The sequence below is a fragment of the Juglans regia genome, chromosome 2 (assembly GCF_001411555.2).
Source record: "Juglans regia cultivar Chandler chromosome 2, Walnut 2.0, whole genome shotgun sequence".
Lineage (NCBI taxonomy): Eukaryota > Viridiplantae > Streptophyta > Magnoliopsida > Fagales > Juglandaceae > Juglans > Juglans regia.
In genome coordinates, this window is record NC_049902.1 from 22,157,621 (window position 1) to 22,178,976 (window position 21,356).

Genomic DNA, 21,356 nt, shown 5'->3' on the forward strand with positions numbered 1-21,356 from the left:
GGAAATCCTCACCGTACGATCCTGGTGAGGATATTGAACTGAGACTGCATAGAAACCTCGTCTTTTGGTAATTTATGAAGAACCTGAGGAGTTTCACAGAGAAAAGCACCAAAAACCAAATAGGTTGAGGTAAAGTAGCCAAACCACAAGTGTAAGAGATGCTTATTGAAGGTCCAAGCTTGTGATATAGAGATACTAGGATGCTCGTGTAACACCCTGCAGGTCAGCACCGAGTTCGCGTTCTATAAGTTTTTTTTTTTTTTATTTGTTTTTATTATTTTTAGTGGTGGCCCATTTTTTTTTTTTCTAAAAATCCAACCCCTTTAATGTTTTCATTTTCAAACAAACGTTACAAATTTTTAGAGTTCCATTCACATTAAAATTCCTTGAACATACTGTCTTCAACATTTCTTTTTTTTTTTAAAACCCCTGCACGTTTCTTCCTATTTTTCTTTCCTAGGGTTTCAACTGCCTATATATTTTATATATCATCTCGTTGCATGTAGAACCTCCCTCAATTATGATTGCCGCTCATGATCATATTATTTTTTTTTTCCATCATTTTCTCTCACACACCTCTACACCTCTTTTCAGCGAATCTCTCGCCATCTTTCTTTCAATTTCTCCCACGATCCTAACGGTTTAATCTCTTTATTTTTTATTTGTTTCTTACCCTTTCACTTTCAAACCCACTACAGCATATGCCTCCCACTCTCCTGCGTTTTGGTCGTGTCTGTTGGTTACTTCTTAGGAGTGAAATTCTTCATTTTTCTCAACAGTTTTCCTCTCCATTACCCACATCCTTATCTCAACAACTGCTCTCATAGTTTTGAATTTCGTACCGTACCGGCCAGTACGGCTGAAATTTTTGCTGTCCGGCCGGTATAGGTACTATATCTGTTTCGTACCGGCCGTATCGGCCTCAATTTCGGCCTGTACCGGCTGATATTTCAGCCAGTGTTTTTTTTTTTCATTTTTTCAAACTACAAGCTTATTTTTTAACCCTCAATTCAGACTAGATTATTTATAATTTATATATATATGTATTTATATATAATTTATTTATATATAGACTATAATTTTGGAATATAATTTTGAAATATAATTTATTTATATATCGACTATCCCGAAACGCTATCCCGAAACGGTACCGATACCGAAATATTTAGTTCTAGTGCCTTGACTGGTACGTCCTCCGGTACGGTATTCAAAACATTGACTGCTCTCCCTCATCCTTTTATTTATTTTTTCTCTCTCGTGCGCCCTTCGATGCCATTTTGGGTTCTCAAATAAAGTTCACCTTGCAAATGATCTCTTTCTCATCTTCCCCTTTAATTTATTTTCTTTATCCACTACAAACATCCCCTTACAAACGTGCAACCACTTCGCAACCAATGTTTAATTTCTCCCTCTCATTATACGACCAATGTTTTCAGCCTCTCTTTTCTTCTCTGTGAATTTCTCATCGTAGCAAACAACATCCCAAAGCTTCTTGCACACCACCCCACATACTGAGACCACCCTTGCCCAACCTCTTCCCTTCCTTGCTGCATCTCCACAAACCACCTGCCACAAGTTGCCGTGAGCCCCTCCGTCGCTGCACCTAGATGGACCGAGAGAAAAAGAGGCAACCCACGGCTCAGTTGCACGTCCTTAGCCTGTTAGAAACTATTAAGAACGGAAAGTGAAAATGAGAAGAAACTAATGAGAAACTAATTCTCATTGATACTTTTGATTATGCAAAGGTCATATATATACATTACAAAAGGCATAAAAGTAAAAAACTACTAAAAAACTAACTTTTGATTATCTACAGAATTACAAGCATCAATTCAAAACTTTTATGGACAATATGGTATAGGCAGCTTTATGCATTGTGTCCCTCATACTTCTTTGTGTGAAGCCATGCATTTCCTTAGTTGAGGTTCTTCTTCTATGTGCCATCTATTGTCTCCTTTTTGCTGCTGCTGCTATCTTTTTCTTTCCATGTACTGTAACATGCTTTATCAGCTTTATGCATATCTTGAGTGCTACAGTGTATTTCAGGTATGCCTTGGTTGCTGTCCTTGTGTATAACTAGATTGCATTTTATTTTATTACATTGTATTCTGTAAGACTCCCCCCTCAAGATGGACATAGATGTTAACAATTCCCATCTTGGATAATAAGAACTGAAATGTAGAAGTTGTTAAGGCCTTAGTGAAAATATCTGCTAACTAAGATTTTGAGGACACATGCATATGTGTGATAATTCCAGCCAAGACTTTCTCTCTAATAAAATGGCAATCTAGTTCTATATGCTTGGTCCTTTCATGAAAAATTAGATTCTTTGTCATGTGGATGGCTGCTTGGTTATCATATAAGAGGTGTTAGCTGGAACAGCCCCAAAAAAACGTCTCTTATGATAGACTTCTTGGTGGTAAAGGCCCCATCTTCGTACAATGCAATTCTTGGACGTCCGTCCTTGAATCAGATGAAGGTTGTAGCCTCCATGTATCATCTAAAGGTAAAATTCCCGACGCCATCGAGAGTAGGGGAAATGCGTGGTGAACAACAGACTGTAAGAGATTGCTACACTCGAGAAATGAAGGCTAAAGCGATAGATATACAAGCCCTCGAGGATGACCATGGGGAAGCAGTCTTACTGCCACCTTCGGCACCAACAGAACTGGATAGAGAAGTGAGAGATGAAGAGGCACTAAGGCAGGCAAGGCCCAACGAACCATTGGTTTTGGTACTAGTGGATCCAAAAAAACCATAACGAATAGTGCAAATAAGATCTAAGATGCCCGTCGAACTGAGCCAGTCCATGAAGCAATTACTCATTGAACATTGAGATGTGTTTGCGTGCAGTCATGAACAAATGCTTGGCATCGACATGTCAATAATTCAGCACTGCCTCAGTGTGACTGAGGCAAAAAAGATCAACAAAAGCGTCGCAGCTTCAGTGTGGAGAAATATGCAACCATCACTGAGGAAGTGGATCGCCTCTTGGCCGCAGGGTTCATTCGGGAAGTTCATTATCCCGAATGGTTTTCCAACGTCATTTTGGTAAAAAAGGCAAGTAGGAAGTTGAGAATGTGCGTAGACTTCACCGACCTAAATAAAGTCTGTCCTAAAGATAGTTTCCGCCCTCCCAAGGATAGACTTGATAATGGACTCAACGGCCAGGCACACCCTACTTAGCTTTATGGACACATACTGTAGTTACAATTAGATCAGGATGAGCCCTGATGATGAGGAAAAGACTGCATTTATCACGGATCGAGGCCTCTACTGCTACAGAGCAATGCCATTCGGTCTAAAAAATGCGAGGGCAACATACCAACGACTGATTAACCGAATGTTCAAGAATCAGATCGGGAGGAACATGGAAATTTATGTTGATGACCTTTCGGTTAAAAGTAAGAAATCGGAACAGCATCTTGATGATCTCCGGGAAGCTTTCGCGGTACTTAGAAAATATAAAATGAAGCTCAACCCACAGAAGTGTGTTTTCGGAGTTTAGTCGGAGAAATTCCTGGGATTCATGGTCTCTAAGCGCGGAATCGAGGCCAATCCCTAAAAAGTCAATGCAATTGTGGATATGCCTCCACCATGAACAATCAAAGAGGTTCAAAGAATCGCAGGGAGGATAGCTACCTTGAGCCAATTCATTGAAAAATCAACCGACTGGTGTATCCCTTTCTTCAAGGTTCTGCAGAAAGCGCAAGAATGGGATGAAGAGTGCAGAAAGGGCTTCAGCGAGTTTAAAAGAATACATGGCCCATCCACCTTTACTCAGTCAAACCACACCGGGGGAAGATCTGACTGCCTTTTTGGCAGTATCGCCCAATGTAGTGTCCATTATTTTGACTCGAATAGAAGAAAGAATTCAATGACCCGCCATTATATAAGCGGAGCCTTTTGGGGTGCAGAGGCCAGATATCCCTAAACGGAAATGCTAGCATTCGCGTTAGTAATCGCTGCCAGGAGGTTAAGGCCTTATTTTCAAGCTCACCCAATAAAACTGCAAACTAATGTCCCCTTGAGAAAAAATATTACAGAAAACTGATACATCTAGTCGGATGACTAACTGGGCAGTTGAGCTAAGCGAGTTCGAGATCGAATACCTTCCATACACCGCGGTTAAGGGTCAGGTATTGGCAGATTTTGTATCTAAATTCTCGAACTTTCCAGAAGATATAATCATCATGCCCTAGGGCAACCCTTGGCAGGTCTACGTCGATGGCTCATCTTGCCAGATTGGAGGAGGAGTGGGGGTGCATATAATAACAGACTTAGGAGAAAAGCTTGACAACACACTCAAGCTCGAATTCAAGGTCACCAATAATAAGGCTAAGTATGAAGCACTTTTGTCGGGTCTGATAATTGCTAGATCCTTGGGGGCCACCGAAGCTGAAATAAAAGTTGATTCCTAGATAGTAGTGGGGCAAGTAACTGGACAAGTCCTCATGAAGGGAGAAAATTTGAGGAGATATCTCCAACGGGTAGGAGAAGAGCGTGATCTCTTCCAATATTCTTCTGTCCAACAGATCCCAAGAGGAGAAAACCAAGAAGCAGATTGTCCAGCAAAAGCTGCCTCAGGTCAAGAAGAAGTTCCCCTCTCAGATCATACCACAATTCAGACTATCGATGTAGTAGCTGTCGAGATTCGAATGTCCACAATCTAGGGGTTACAAACACCAGAATGGGTCGTTGATATTTTGAAATTCCTCCAGGAGGAAGTCCTTCCAGATGACCAAGAAAAAGCACGAAAAATCAGGAACTGGGCAGCTAGCTTCACAACAATAGAAGGAATCCTGTATAAAATAGGTTTTGTTGAGCCCAGTTTAAGATGTATCTCTTCTGAGCAGGCCTAGTTCGTACTAGCAGAGATACACGAAGAAATTTGTGGGAATAATTCTGGTGGAAGGACACTAGCTGCACGAGCTACGCGGGCAGGGTATCATTGGCCTAACTCTCTTAGAGGCGCGGAAGATTTTGTAAGGAAATGTCTTAAATGCCATGAGTACACTCCTACCCACCATAGTCCACCTAAAAATCTCACCTCTATTACATCGCCATGGCCCTTCGCGTAGTGGGGATTGGGCCTTATTGGCCCCCTCCCTTCGGGTAAAGAAGGTGTAAAATTCGTCATAGCAGCAATGGATTACTTCACAAAATGGTTACAAGTAGAAGCTCTAGCAACGATCACAACACGGGCAATCACAAATTGACACACCCATGGAACATCGAACACCGAAGGAAATATTTTGTATGAAAAACCCAAAGCCCGGTTCAAACAGTGTAAGGTCGTGATTTGCTAATTAAGTTTTTTATGGACCAATTTTGGATGTTGCATTATTGTGTCCCCTACGAACAACTTAAATCAAACAAGCCCAGTCCCAAGATCAGCCACAAAGTATATAGCACAGGACGAGAGTTATGAGCTTTGCCTTACTAACAGTTATTTGAAATGCAAGTCCTAATGACATGTCGAAGTTCGTGCAAGGTTCCTGCCTGTGATGCAGTAGTGAGGGAGCAAGGCCCTTGGGCTCTGCTAACCTATAAGAGCCAGTCAGAATACAAGACACTCCTGGGATTGGACTTGTCGACCTTCACAGGGTACAAGCCCAGTCTCTAGATCGGCCAAGAAGTATATAGCACAAAACCAGAGCCATGAGCTTTGCCCCGCAAAGAGCTATTCGAAATGCAAGTCCCAATGACTTGTCGAGCTTCGTGCAAGGTTGCTGCCTGCGATGTAGTGGCGAGGGAGAAGGGCACTCAGGCTCTGCCAACCTATAAGAGTTAGTCGGAACACAACCTAGTCCTAAGATTGGATTTGTTGACCTTCGTGAGGTACAAGCATGGTCTCTAGATTCGCTACGAAGTATATAGCACAGGACCAGAGCCATGATCTTTGCCCTACTAACATCTATTCGAAATGCAAGTCCCAATGACTTGTCGAGTTTCATGCAAGGTTGCTGCCTGTGTTGCAGTGGCGAGGGAGTAACCTATAAGAGCCTGTCAGAATACAAGCCAGTCTAGAGATTGGACTTGCCAACTTTCACGAGGTACAAGTCTGGTCTCTAGATTGGCCACGAAGTATATAGCATAGGACCAGAGCCATGATCTTTGCCCTGCTAATAGCTATTCTAAATGCAAGACCCAATGACTTGTCGAGTTTCGTGCAAGGTTGCTGCTAGCGTTGCTGTGGCAAGGGAGTAGGGCCCTTGGGCGCTGCTAACCTATAAGAGCCAGTCAGAATACAAGCCAGTCCAGAGATTGGACTTGCCAACTTTCGCGGGGTAGTAGCTCGGTCTGTAGATTGGCCACGAAGTATATAGCACAGGACCAGAGCCATGATGTTTGCCCTGCTAACGACTATTCAAAATGCAAGTTCGAATGACTTGTCAAAGTTCGTGCAATGTTGCTGCCTGTCATGCAGTGGTGAGGGAGCTTGGCCCTTGGGCTCTGCAAACCTATAAGAGCCAGTCAGAGTAAAAGCCAACCCTAAGATTGGACTTGCCGACCTTCGCAGGGTACAAGCCTAGTCTCTAGATCGGGCAAGAAGTATATAGCACAGAACCAGAGCCATGAGCTTTACCCCGCAAGCAGCTATTAAATGCAAGTCCCAATGACTTGTTGAGCTTCGTGAAAGGTTGCTGTCTGCGATGTAGTGGCGAGGGAGAAGGGCTCTCAGGCTCTGCCAACCTATAAGAGCCAGTCGGAACACAACCTAGTCCTAAGATTGGATTTTTCGACCTTCGCGGCGTACAAGCGCGGCCTCCATATTGGCCACGACTAGAGCCATGAGTTTTCACTTGGAAATAGCTATTCGAAATGCAAGTCCCCATGACTTGTCAACTTTCGTGCAAGGTTGCTGCCTGCGATGTAGTGGTGAGGGAGCAGGGCCCTTGGGCTCTGCCAACCTATAAGAGCCAGTCAAAATACAAGACACTCCTGGGATTGCACTTGCCGACCTTTGCAGGGTAAAAGCCTAGTCTCTAGATCGGCAAAGAAGCACATAGCACAGAACCTGAGCTATGAGCTTTGACCCACTAACAGCTATTTGAAATGCAAGTCCCGATGACTTGTCGAGCTTCATGCAAGGTTGCTGCCTGTGATGCAGTGGCGAGTGAGCAGGGCCCTTAGGCTCTGCCAACCTATAAGAGCCAGTCGAAACACAACCCAGTCCTAAGATTGGATTTGTCGACCTTCGTTGGGTACAAGCCCGGTCTCCAGATTGGACACGAAGTATATAGCACAGGACCAGAGCCCTGATCTTTGCCCTGCTAACAGCTATTCGAAATGCGACTCCCAATGACTTGTCGTGTTTCGTGCAAGGTTGCTACCTGCATTGCTGTGGTAAGGGAGTAGAGCCCTTGCGCTTTGCCAACCTATAAGAGCCAGTCAGAATACAAGCTAGTCCAGAGATTGGACTTGCCAACTTTCGCGAGGTACATGCCCGATCTCTAGATTGGCCACGAAGTATATAGCACAAGACCAGAGCCATGATCTTTGCCCTGCTAACAGCTATTCGAAATGCAAGTCCCAATGACTTGTCGAGTTTCGTGCAAGGTTGCAACTTGCGTTGCAGTGGCGAGGGAGTAGGGCCCTTGGGCTCTGCCAACCTATAAGAGCCAGTCAGAATACAAGCCAGTCTAGAGATTGGACTTGCCAACCTTCGCAGGGTACAAGCTCGGTCTCTAGATTGGCCACGAAGTATATAGTAGAAGACCAAAGCCATGAGCTTTTCCCTGCTAATAGCTATTCTAAATGGAAGTCCCAATGACTTGTCGAGCTTCGTGCAAGGTTGCTGCCTATGTTGTAGTGGTGAGGGAGCTGGACCCTTGAGCCCTGCCAACCTGTAAGAGACAGTAGAATACATGCCAGTCCAGAGATTGGACTTGCCAACCTTCACGGGGTACAAGCCCGGTCTCTAGATTGGCCACGAAGTATATAGCAGAAGACCAAAGCCATGAGCTTTGCCCTACTAATAGTTGTTCAAAATGCAAGTCCCAATGAATTGTCGATTTTCGTGCAAGGTTGCTGCCTGCGTTGCAGTTGCGAGGGAGTAGGGCCCTTGGGCTCTGCCAACCTATAAGAGCCAATCAGAATACAAGCCAGTCCAGAGACTGGACTTGCCAACCTTCACGGGGTACAAGCCCAGTCTCTAGATTGACCACGAAGTATATAGGACAAGACCAAAGCCATGAGCTTTGCCCTACTAATAGCTATTCAAAATGCAAGTCCCAATGACTTGTCAAGGTTCGTGCAAGGTTGCTACCTGTGATGCAGTGGTGAGGGAGCTGAGCCCTGAGGCTCTGCCAACCTATAAGAGCCAGTCAGAATACAAGCTAGCCCTGAGATTGGACTTGCCGACCTTCGCAGGGTACAAGCCAGTCTCTAGATTGGCCTAGAAGTATATAGCACAGAACCAGAGCCATGAGCTTTGCCCCTCAAACAGCTATTAAAGGCAAGTCTGAATGACTTGTCGAGCTTCGTGAAAGGTTGCTGCCTGTGATGCAGTGGCGAGGGAGAAGGGCCCTCTGGCTCTGCCAACCTACAAGAGCTTTTCAGAATACAAGCCAGTCCAGAGATTGGACTTGCCAACCTTCGTGGGGTACAAGCCTGGTCTCTAGATCGGCCACGAAGTATATAGCACAATACTAGAGCCATGAGCTTTGCCCTGCTGATAGCGATTTGAAATTCAAGTCCCAATGACTTGTCGAGCGCAATGTTGCTGCCTGTGATGCAGTGGTAAGGTAGCTGGGCCCTTGGGCTCTACCAACCTATAACAGCCAGTTGGAATACAAGCCAGTCCTGAGATTGGACTTGCCAACCTTCGTGAGGTACATGCCCGGTCTCTAAATCAGTTATGAAGTATATAGCACCGGATCAGAGTCACGAGCTTTGCCCTTCTAATAGCTATTCGGAATACAAGTCCCAATGACTTGTCGAGCTTCGTGCAAGGTTGCTGCCTGCGATGCTATGGTGAGGAAGTTGGGCCCTTGGGCTCTGCCAACCTATAAGAGCCAGTTGGAGTACAAGTCAGTCTTGATATTGGACTTGCCGACCTTCACAGGGTACAAGACCGGTCTCTAGATTGGCCACAAAGTATACTGCACAGGACTAGAGCCATGCGCATTGCCTTGCTAACAGCTATTCAAAATGTAAGTCCCAATGACTTGTCAAGCTTCATACAAGGTTGCTACCTGCAATGCAATGGCAAGGGAGTAGGGCCCTTGGGCTCTGCCAACATATAAGAGCCAATCGAAATACAAGCCAGTCCTAAGATTGGACTTGTCGGCTTTCGCGGGATACAAGCTTGGTCTCTAGATCGGCCACAAATTATATAGCACAAGACTAGAGCCATGAGCTTTGCCCTGCTACCAGTTATTCGAAATGCAAGTCCCAATGACTTGTCAAGCTTCGTGAAAAATTGACAGTGTGGCCACAAAGGAAACAAAAGGGAAGAGCGGCAAGAATGAATGACAACAAAGAAAAGAAGAAACCATATAGCCAGGTACACAAAATTATTTTATTAATCATAACAGCCTAGCCTTTGCAGGGTACAAGCCTAGTCACTTGACTAGCGGTAGGGAAAATAAAAGAAAGCATAAGGAAGAGCAGCGAAACAAAAGAAGATTGCAACTTGGTGAAGCACATGTGTATGAACTCCTCACAGCTCGGACTCAATAGCAGGTCGGTATACAAAAACGGAATACATCGTGGAATCGTGCAAACAAGTATAAAAAAGTACCATGAAGTCATTTTATTGTCCGAATGGGATTACATGGAACAAAAGGACTGCATAGAATCTTACAAACAAGATTACAAAGAAGAATATTACATCATCAAATATTACAAGGAATAGAAAGAAAAGTCTTGTCCAGACAAAAGCAGAATGATCAGCGGTGCAATATCTCCATCAGGGAAAGGGATGTCCAGTGGAAGCCCACCCAAATTCGCAGGAGGGTGAATTGTGTTCGAGGTTAACTAGGGTGGACGACATGGAGGACAGACGGATGTTAGAGCGACGAGCAAAATCAACTCCAAAGACTTGATTTCCACCTTGAACCGTTTTTTCCTATCCTCCTCAGTCTTCATCATCATGCCATTGCCTTGTTCTTACCCCGCCCAGAACTCACACGTAGTGAGTTCTGATGCAACAGCTTTGGGAGTTGACCCCCGTAAGCAAAAGGGTAAGAACAAGCGAGGCACCATAAGCAAAAGGGCAAGGACAAGAAGTATGGGTGGCTTATTTCTCCTTCGGTATTCAAATCGCTATAACCAACGATAGCCTGAACACCATAAAAGAAGGCGTCGCCCCTTATGGTGAAAAGTATGAAATAGGAAAGGCATGAAAATTGGGAAGTCACCAAACTTAGAGAGAATGGATAAAGAATGGAATGGGATGAATTTCTCAGGAAAAGGGAGAAGCCCCTTTTATAAGTGAGAGTGATGTTTGGCATCCCAGGGCACCATAACTCCTAAGATCTCCCTAGGTAGCCACGTGTCTCCAAGACCCCCTGAATCTCCACGTGTCTCTCATGGGGAACTGTAGTCCCTTAAGATTTGAAAAAGGCGGAAATTGCAATCGACGTGCTACAATGAGTTCATGGAGAAGTTAATGACAGGGTTAAATGCAGAAACTACAATTGACGTGCTACACGAAGTTCGTGGAGAAGTTAATGACAGAGTTAAATGTAGAAGCTGCAACCGACCTGCTACACAGAGTTCATGGAGAAGTTAATGACAGAATTAAATGAAGGATTAATAGGGAATTAACAGTAGGCGTAACTGCACCAATGGAATTAAGCAGCATTCAAGGCAAACGAGAATTGAAAGGACGTTAATAAAGGTAGCCTCAAGATCAACATGGAATCAGCAGTAGATCAAAGCACTCGCGTCCATAAAAAGTACATGAACGATCAGTACACGATCAAACAAATATGAGATTTGACAGGAGTCTTACTCGGCATCCATCAATCTAAAAGAGTCTTACTCAGTAAAGTGGCATCCATGTTGGCATCCATGTCAACATTTCTTCATAAGCGAACCTATTCGGAGTGAGTTCCTTAAGGTTTAAAGTGCGAAGATCGGCCTTAGGATCTTCAAGTAACACCTCTCGGAGATGCTCGAGACCTTCCCTATACCCATAAATCCAAGCTTTATCATGTAGGCAGGGAGCATTTCTGAGTTGGGATTCAATAAAGTCTGCGCGAAGCCAGGCTGCTTCTAGAGAAGACTCCAAACGAGAAATCATAACTCACACCCCAAACGAGATGAAGCCCTTATCTTATCTCCTTGTTTGGCGATCCCCATATATTTGTGGAATATTCGGCTGCAAATTTCAATGGCGTGCCTTTTTTCCTGCACCAATGTCTCAATGGCTTCTTCAGCTTTTCTTGGAGGGACTCTAACTCACACTCCAACTTCTGCACTTCGGCTTGGGCACTTTCCCTTTCAGCAAGGAAAAGCTCGGAATGGGCTTAGAGGTCTTCGATCTCCTTCTGGGTGGATCCCAACTCTTGGACCTTAGAGGCAATCTCTGTGTTTCTTTCCTCAATCTCAAGGTCCCTCAACCAAATCTCCTTATCTTTGAGCTCAATTTCCAGAGCCATTGTTTCAAGCTTATGATCCATTGCCTTCATAATCCGTTCCATCACCTCAATCTCTTTCCGTTGGGCACGTATTTTCTGATATGGGACCCGTTGTCCTCCCTCAAAGAATTATTCTCCACAGTTAAATTGTGCAAATCTTCGCCCATTTTCATCCCTTGCAGATGCATAAGAGTATTTAACTCCCTCTGAGCTCTAAAATCCTCTTTGAGAGCCTCCCGCTCTCGGGAAACCATCTCAGCAAGTTGGTGTGCGACCTAGAAGGACGGGAAAAGATAAAATTTACGGGGCAAAAGCCAAAAAGTGAAAGTCAGTATACATAAAGGAAACACTTACATTAGCGAACATGGGTCTGAACTTCCGGGCCTATGCTTCAAAAGATTCTGCCTGTGCCTTTTTAAAACCTAGCCTGGGCTCCTGCCAAGAAGAAGAAGTTTCTACGCATACCAACGACAGAATAGCTTCAGTAGGTATGGAAGGTGGCCCAGATTCCTCCTCACATTGAAGAGGAACTTCGACTTGGGGAGCCTGGAGGGGCACGGATGGAGAGCTTGGTCGTTCCTCAGCCCGAATCAAACTCTCGCCCTAAGCGGCCCCAGAGTGGGGAGAACCGTTCCCAGATGAAAAGGAGGCGAATGAGGAACTATCCTCCACCATAACAATGTTTTCATGGAACGGAGGAGTGGTCTCGGCTTGAGGGGTTAAGCATTCCTAAAATGAATAAAGCAGCTAGGCATAAGATACAACTATAAGGGAAAAAAAGGGTTCAAGCAAAGATGCAAGAAGCAAATACTTGAAATATAGAAAGAGAAGGGGTAACTTCTAGGATTATTGGGGGGACCGACTTAGAAGGCGGTTCCAACATCGAGGAGGAGACCGAAACTTCATAAAGAATTGGTTCTGTAATCTCCTCGGAACACGGTTCCCCAGTCTAGGGTGGTTCCTCAGTCTCCTTGGAACATGGTTCCACAGTCTCAGGAGGAGTTACCTCATTTTCACCAATTGGAGTAACCTCCATGTCCATTCCCAAAGGCGGGACTGGAGGAGTGGTGAAAACTATTGAAATGGGGACCAAAGGTAAACTTGGGGGAGTCAGACCTGTTTCCAGGCTAGCATTGGGATGGCACCCTATGAGGTTTTGTATGGAAGAAGGTGTAGATCTCCATTGTATTGGGATGAAGTAGGTGAAAGGAAAATTTTGGAGCCAGAGATTATTCAGTAGACCACAAAGAAGATAGATACCATTCGGGCTAGAATGAAAGCAACTCAGAGCCGACAAAAGAGTTATTCAGATAAATGCCACCTCCAGTTAGAGTTTGAGGTGGGAGATAAAATATTTTTGAGGATAGCACCAATGAAAGGAGTTATAGATTCGGAAAGAAAGGTAAGTTGAGCCCAAGATATATTGGACCATTTGAAATTCTTGATCAGATTGGACTAGTGGCTTACAGGGTGGCATTACCTCCGGCATTCTCGGGACTGCATAACGTGTTTCATCTGTGTATGTTGAGAAAGTATGTACCCGACCCCACGCACATTATTGACCATGAGCCACTTCAGATTCAGGAAGATATGACTTATGTGGAGGAACCAGTTTGAATTTTAGAAAAGAAAGAACAGGTGTCACAGACTCGAACTATTCCTTTGGTTAAAGTGTTGTCGAATAATCATGCTATCAAATAAGTGACATGGAAATTTGAAGAAGACATGCAAGTTAAGTACCCCCATCTGTTCGACGAGAATTTTGATAGCCTGTAGCAAATTCCGAGGATGGTATTTTTTGTAAGGGGGGGAGGATGTGAGGCCTAGGCCCGTGGCCGAGACAACTAAAGCCCAGCCCGAAGACGCCTGAAACGTCACTGTTTAGCAGGTTAGTCTTTCCCTTCCTTTTCCTTCCCCCACCCCCCGACGGTTTCCCCCATTTTCTCTTCCTCTCCTCTGTTTTTACCGAAAACTGCTCCTCTAATCCTATTTTCTCTACACGACAGGTTATTCTTCCCTTGTGGTTAGTTATTCTCCTCAAATCTTTAGTTCTCTCTACAGACTCATCTCCTCTTCCTCTCTTGCATGGTGTTCCTTGTCTTCAGGTATCTCTCTCTCTCTCTCTCTCTCTCTCTCTCTCTCTCTCTCCCTCTCATTCATTCTTCACTTAAGACTCTGAACTACAACCCTCTCAACCGACCCTCTCTTTCTCATCACTTGCAAATTCTTTTTGCTTTGTGATTGTTGGTACTGCGTTATTGTGGGTCCCTGAATTTTTTTCTTTGTAACCGTTGAAGCCCATCACTGGAGACACTATCATTCACTAGTAGGCCATCCTTATTCTCTATTTCTCACGCACGCACACACATTCACTTCAACTCAGTTTATTTCACTCCAATGAAATATCTGAAATATGTAGTCCGTGGGTTCTTTGGGCATTTTTGTGTGTAAGCAAACAGCTTGTGTTGGAATGGTCTTTGAGTTTTGGATTATTGGGTTGGATGTACAGTAAATCTAATGGATACTCAGGGTTGAGTAATGGCTATTTTTCAACTATTCGGGTTTTTATACGACCGATGGAGTGGAGGTTAAATTATTTGGAGTTACATTATTGTTGTTTTGGATGAGTTGTTGGTGGTTTCTTGGAGTTAGGGGCCATTGAAGTGAGGGTGATATATTGATTATTTGTGTTTGACGTTGACTTTGGTGGGTATATAGGTCAATATTAAAATTGGTATATGGTAATTTGGATTGAAGTGTGAGCTATCCAGATTATTATATGGTTGTTTTAGTTGAGTTATTTTGCTGTAATATGGTTTGGGATTATGGGTTTTAATTATTTAAATTGAAGTTGTGTCAATAGTCATTTAACAGTTAGTGTATATTTGTTTTCTATCGATAGGTGAAGAGATTATTAGAAGTCAAATTATGGGCATAGATAATACACTGCAAGAGACAGGTAAACGGGATTCCTATGCTAGGCTTTACACGAAATATTGTGACTGAGGTTGCTTTCTAAATACTTTGCATATTTTTGTGATGAAATAAGAATTTAGGAAAAACCAACCTCGGTCGCTTATTTGGATTACTCATGAAATCTATGTGAAAAAAAAAAATGTTTCTGACATGCATTGTGTAGACATGAGCTAAATTTTGTCATGCTGTCTCTGAGCGATATTGAGAATCTGAAAAATTGTACACTGATTTAGAAAGATGCTCTGACTTTTGTTTTCAGTATGTAAGGATCTAATTATGTTTTCGTACTCTGTTTTATTTTGATATTGCATCTGAAAACCTTTTGCAGGTGTACTAATTTTGTATCTAACTCTATCTCTGATCTACTTTGTTATGCTTTGCTCTGCTCTGTTTAGGTTGGTACCAACATCTCTATCTTTGAGTGCACTCACTTTGGAAACAAAGTGGTTTTATTGTGGTCTTTCTTGCGTGCACACTTGGGGCTTCGAGAAGAATAAGGGAAAGATTTCACCTCTCTCTACCTGGTTTGGCCACCGGGGTTAGCACAACCCTACCACGGGATGAAACATGGTCTCTACTATGTGAGATGCTTTGTTTTGATGTAATGATGATGCTCAGGTTATGTTATGCCAAAATAATCTGGGTTTTACATATCTTAAAATCATCGCTTTGTTACTTTTGAAAACATGTTTTGTTTTACATGATAACTTTGGAAAATATTTTGTTCTGCATACTGTACTTTGTAAATGCTCATGCTTGCATGCTAACATGTTTCTACTGCTTACTGAGTTATTGATAATTCACCTCCTTATCTTCATAATATTTTCAGATGATGTGGAGAGTCCAACAGAGGACCTAGATTAGGAATTGTGAGCATGGGTCTTCATACCTAAAGTACACGACACCTTCAACCATCAACACTAAATTTGGTTTCTTTCTTTTTGTAGCTGTCACCACAGGGATCGTAGACCAGATGAAACCACCCAAGTGTAGCAGAAGCTCATACAAAAAGCAAAAGCAAAAGAGCAACAACAATAGAATTTCAGACCATATCAAGCTGTTATTTTCAAACTTAGAACTACTACTTACCCTCTCTTCTCCTCCTCTGTTGTGGTTTCAACATTAAGACATCTTATTACAACATAATGGAAACCATCCTAGCCGATTTAGTCATCCAAAATTTGAGGAACAACAGCTATAAAGGATTACAACAACAAGATCCGAAAATTATGTCAGCATTAACACCAAGATTTTAGTTATCAATTAGTGTCATGCCAGTAGTCCACAATCCTTTCTTTTGGCATCCCTTCTTCCTTTCCTTCTTAGTTTTAGTGTATGATAATCTCTTCTAGATCAATCGTGATCTAGTGCAGCAAGTAGAAGGACTTAAGAGAGACTCGGCCTCCATAATGGCCACAACAACAGTATATCTATTCTCTATATATCAATTATAATAAGCATGGATCAAACAAACTATATAAATGTACATATACATATACATATGCTATGGACAGAATCTGTGACAATAAAACAAACATTAAATTACAAATTTTGAAGCAATCCCATTACATACTAGTTTGATTAAAGAACATCAAAAAGTTAAACTAATCATTCATTTATACAAAACTGAATCCCAAATCACTTCAGAAACTTAAGCTAAGTACAAATTTCACAAAATTCGTTGGTGAACTTTGGTAAGCACCGACTAATTAGTCTAACATAAGCCTACAAATTTTACAAAATATACCAAGTTCCAAAATCACCTACGTACTATTACATAACATGACACAACAACTACAAAAGCCCAATATAGCTGAAGTAATCTGCATGAACGCAATATTTCAACTTCTTACTCTAGAAGCCCCAACTCTCTCTTCTCGATCTCATCCGATCTCTTACAAAGCTCAATCTCCCTCCTCTTGATGTGTTCGAGTTTCATCTCGAGCTCTTTCTGGCTCCTTAACAGCTCATTGTATCTTTCTCGAAGTTGTAATCCAATATACACATCAAGTGAAAATTAAAACAATAAAAAAATGTTAGAAAGTTAGTGGGGACACCCGGAAAAACAAATGAACTTCATTATTGTAGCATATAAGACAATGCAGCCACATCAAAGAATGAGCAAAATAATAGAGACAGAGCTTCTCCAAAGGGTGAGTAACTTTTTTATACTACCCACATTTAAGAAACATAATAAAGTGTTTTCCATTTTACTCATGAAAAACAAAAATAATAACATTGGCTTAAACACACAGTTAGCTATATTTCTCACCCTTGAAAATCCATTTCTTTTTTATTTTTCCCTTACAACCAAAAGCAGCAAAACATAAATTTTGTTTCTGTCTATATCAAGTTTGTATAAAGTGACATTAACCTAACAAAAACTCAAGAATTTGAAATGCACAACATCAAACTAAAGAAACAGAGTATTATGGTCAGAAATTAATCAGTGTGTCAACTACTAGTTCCAAACTAAAGATACAGTTGGTAGTTCTAAGCAATTTATTAGCATTGGCAGCTACTGGTTCCAAAGGCATTCAGTTTACAAGAATGCACTCAATCTGCAGACTACAAGAATGACTAGCTATTTATAATTAATTAGTGTAAAAAGGGTGCATCAACATTTAGCCAATTTGGTAAAGGAACTTAAGTTAGCAGTGGATCATTGCCTTCCATTACTTCCCAATCACTATATCTGTAAAAAGCCCTTAAGCTCAATCTTATCTTTTAATTTGGCCATGACAACAGGTCTAATTTTATATATAACATGGTACTAATTCTGTATCTTTTTCTTATATTAATTTTGTCTAGAACAATACAAAAGAATTAACCAAAAACTGAAAAGTCAGAAAAAAGCTATTGAAATCTATTTTGTAAAAATAAAATGTGTTATAGAATAGCACATTTTATATTAAACTGAATTTTTGCGTCTACAAATATGTTATTTCATTCTCAGCACATAATGGTTCCCAAAAGCAAGCAAGCACGAACATGAAGCCATCAACACAAGCATGCATTTGTGATCACAAGCATATATTGGCTAGTAATCGAGAATAAAAGCCATCAACATCACTAAAAATCTAATTCAAAAGCTTGGATTTTCACAATATGGGTGCTAAAACAATACATCAAAAATCATAAAAAAAAAAACAATCACCCTTGGAGCTAAAATGTATGCTAGAAGGAAAGTAAAACCAAAATTACACTTACTTGATGCTAGGGTTAGGGTTAGGGTTAGATTTTGGACAAATTACCCCAAGGGATTACGCCACTGGTAGGATAATGGTTAGGGTTTTGACTTCGAATGGACTACAGTTTCGAGTGGGTAGGTGGGGCTTTCGTGGGAGCAGGGGGAATAGTGCTTGAGGAAGACAAATCGTGCTTGAGGAAGAGGAATCGTGCTTGGTTGCCATGCTTGATAAAGACTAATGATTCTACAGACGTCGTGCTTGAGGACCACTTACGTCGATTTCGTGGGTCAACTTCGATGGTGAAAGATGGAATAAGTTTCAAGAATTAGGTCTATGATGGGCCACGAAGGGGATTTCGGGGGGAAGAAGAAATCTGGAGGAGGAAATGAATAGGTTTTGGAAGGGGGAAAGAAATCGAAGGCGGAGGAGGAAATCGAATGAGGGGAACGAAGGGAAAAATAAAAATAAAAGAGACGGCGTTGTTTTGAACTGCCACATGGGAGCCGGTTCCGTGGCAGGTTCTCAAGCCAGTTGTATACAAAATTTTTGTTCTTTAAAATATTACAAGGTGGGGTTTTTATTTTTAAAAAAGTTTTCATTCCTCAAAACACTTTCCACCTTGTACTTTCCTTTGTAAAACTAAAACCTTTCATGCATACAATTAATCTTCTCGCTTTTCCTATAGCCAGTACACACTATTACGCCTCGTGTGTTGGGGTTAACAGTCATTTGCACCCAATTCCGCTCGTGGCTGTGGGTTGAGAATCACTCAGTCAAGGGGTAGCACTGGGTGCACTACCAATACTACTTACCGGACATTGCAATATGCCCAGTCCTTTGGTACCATCATTCATTCATCAGTCATGGCCATTATGTAGTTTTATACGTTAAAACATTCATTTCTTTTTAGTTATTTCCTTTCCTTTCATTCATTCATTTCTTTTTCATTAATTAATTTCATTTCATAAAACATCTTTTCATAATCATGAAGCATAAAACTTCATCATTAATTTCATAGAACATATATACAATACATACAACGTATAGCATCCATTCACATGCATACAACTATTCTTGGGGTGCATAAAAAGGGGCCGCCATAGATGGTGATTACATGCATATACTTAAACCTTAATAGCTTAGCATAGATTCATAAAGCATTTTTATTCTAAGATACATTTTTTCATTTCATAAAAGAACATTTTCTCATAAAAGCATTTTATAAGACATTCATTTTTGTTTTCATATCTTTAGAAAACTATAGAAGAGTATGAACGTAATATTTACCTAGACTCCATGCTATGCACATTTCATCCAGTCCGTTTATGTGCATGTTAGATGACAACCTACATGCATTCACAACCTTTCGTCATTTCCTTTTCATTTACAAAACACTAAACGTAGAACTTGCATAATAAAACTATCCCTAACTCTTAGTCCATTTTCTCTCCTGGCTTTAACCTCCAATTGGTTCTTTACTTAGACTTCTTCCACTTAGACTAGTCATTGTCCAAATAACCTCTATTATCTATTTACTTGCATACTCCTCCACAAGATTCCTAACTATACAAACTTACACTTCTAGGTATTTAAAATATCCATCTCATTTCACTTACACATGTCATCATCCAATCCTTGAAGTATAACCCTTGCCATACATCTTAAGCCTAACTATGAATCTGAAATCCCGACTTCATTTTCCAACTAATAAAGTGAGCTTCCATGCTTCTATTTAATCTCCTGCCATTATTCATGAGCCTACAACTTAATCCCACTTCTCCATAAAACCCAACTGCAATCACAATACTAGTTCTTAAACAATACCCTTCTCCCATACCTAATCCAATCCACATTAACTCAAGTCTCACTTCCTCACATTCAAATGCATAACACAAGCCAACTTATACCAATACAATCTACCAAACACACATGCGATCCACCAAACATACATGTGTCATACCTCTTTATCACTTAAGATCAACATATAATCTATTTAAGTACCCACTTATTCTTACAAATGCCATCCATATGTAATACATTCAAGGTACATACTCTGCTCATACCATTTATACACTTACACCACGAATTCACAAAGACAATCACTCACCTAATCCTGGCACTTCACTCAATTTACAACTTCACATTAATTCCCCAGCACTTCACACTACACATAGTTGCACCACAAACTACTCCATTCACAATCCACTGTTCACAATACAACACATTTACAACACCATTCAATTTCAGCTTTACAAATACAACAGTTCTAAATGTAAAGGAATAGAGATTATACCATAGCGAGGGGATGAAAGCTTGCGTCGCTTGCTGTCCAGCATGATTGCATGGTGTCAAAAGGCTATGGTTTAGGCTGTGCAAGGTGGTGGAATCGGAGGAGGGCTGAGCTAGAGTTTGGTGTTCTGATTGTGCATGGAGTGGAGGAGGACATAGGTTGTTTCATGGGACTGGTCGTGGCAGGCGATGGGAGTTGCATCTGGAGGCAATGTTGCGCTGGGTTGTGGCGGCGAGGCCGTGAGGTAGGCGAAGGAGAGGGATCTAGAGGCCTCGGGTGGGCTGGAGTAGGATGGTGGCATGAGGGTGCAGTCGAGGGTTAGTCATGGGTGGCGGTGGTCGTGGTTGGAGGTGGCGCAGCAGCATGGAGATCAAGTGAGATCTAAAAGGAGAAGAGAGAGAGAGAGAGAGGTTTGGTGGAGAGGACTGGGTGCACTACGGTGGACTAGGGGTTGCGTGGCATCATTGGGTGGTTATGGGTGCAACGGGGTGTTATACGGCGGCTCAAAGGTGTCGATGGCTACCAGGGGGTCAGAAGCAGTGTTTGGGCGACGACATAAAAGGGGAAGCAAAGTGATTCGATGCATGAGGATAAGGGAATTTAGGGCTACTTTTGGATGGGCCAAATGGGCTTATTCTAATCTTTTCCATTAAGTCCAATAAACATGAGTCTATGTTAATTGTTCAAGAGTATTGGCCCATAGTAGTTATTGTGAGCCCATCTATAAGGGACGTCTGTCTGTTATTTCCATTACTGTGCTACTAGGTAGGTTTATCTTTACTACAAGTCAGCTACAGATTTACAGCATATAGCGTCTGTGTATGGAGGTTTCTTCGGTATCCAAAACATATCAATACAAATAGAATTCCTTTTCCTTTATCTTTGGAGGCTCTCACCCTCGAAGTGAGCTATTTTCCTTATTGTCCATCAGGCATGTAACAGTTGGTATCAGAGCCAGGTTATCTATGGTTGCATAATTATCAATGGCGGAAGGCACTAGGATGAACCAGTTGCAGGAAGGCTAGAACGAGTTGAAGAAATCCATAGAATCTCTATTTAAAACCTTGGAAATGGAGGTGCTGGAGCTGAAGAGGCAGTCTGATATGATGGTCCAACAACTTGCGGCATTGACTTCAGAACTGCAGAAAAAGAAAGCTGAGCATCATGAAGAATTTTCATCAAGAATACATTACAGAAGGAAGGACACAGGGGAGAATAATGGTGAGTTAATCCCAAGGTCTATAAGGTTGGAGTTTCCCTCTTTCCGTGGGGATGACCCCAGTTGGCTCTATAATGCCAATAAGTTTT

At 41.9% G+C, this 21,356-nt stretch overlaps 1 long non-coding RNA gene across 1 annotated transcript; it reads right to left on the reverse strand.

Moving 5' to 3' along the window:
* Positions 1–16,163: 16,163 nt before the first annotated feature.
* LOC109001431 lies at positions 16,164–18,184 on the reverse strand. Its single transcript, XR_001997873.2, has 2 exons — positions 17,778–18,184; positions 16,164–16,543 (listed from the first exon to the last, which is right to left on the reverse strand). It is a non-coding gene; the product is annotated as an uncharacterized LOC109001431 (long non-coding RNA).
* Positions 18,185–21,356: the final 3,172 nt, after the last annotated feature.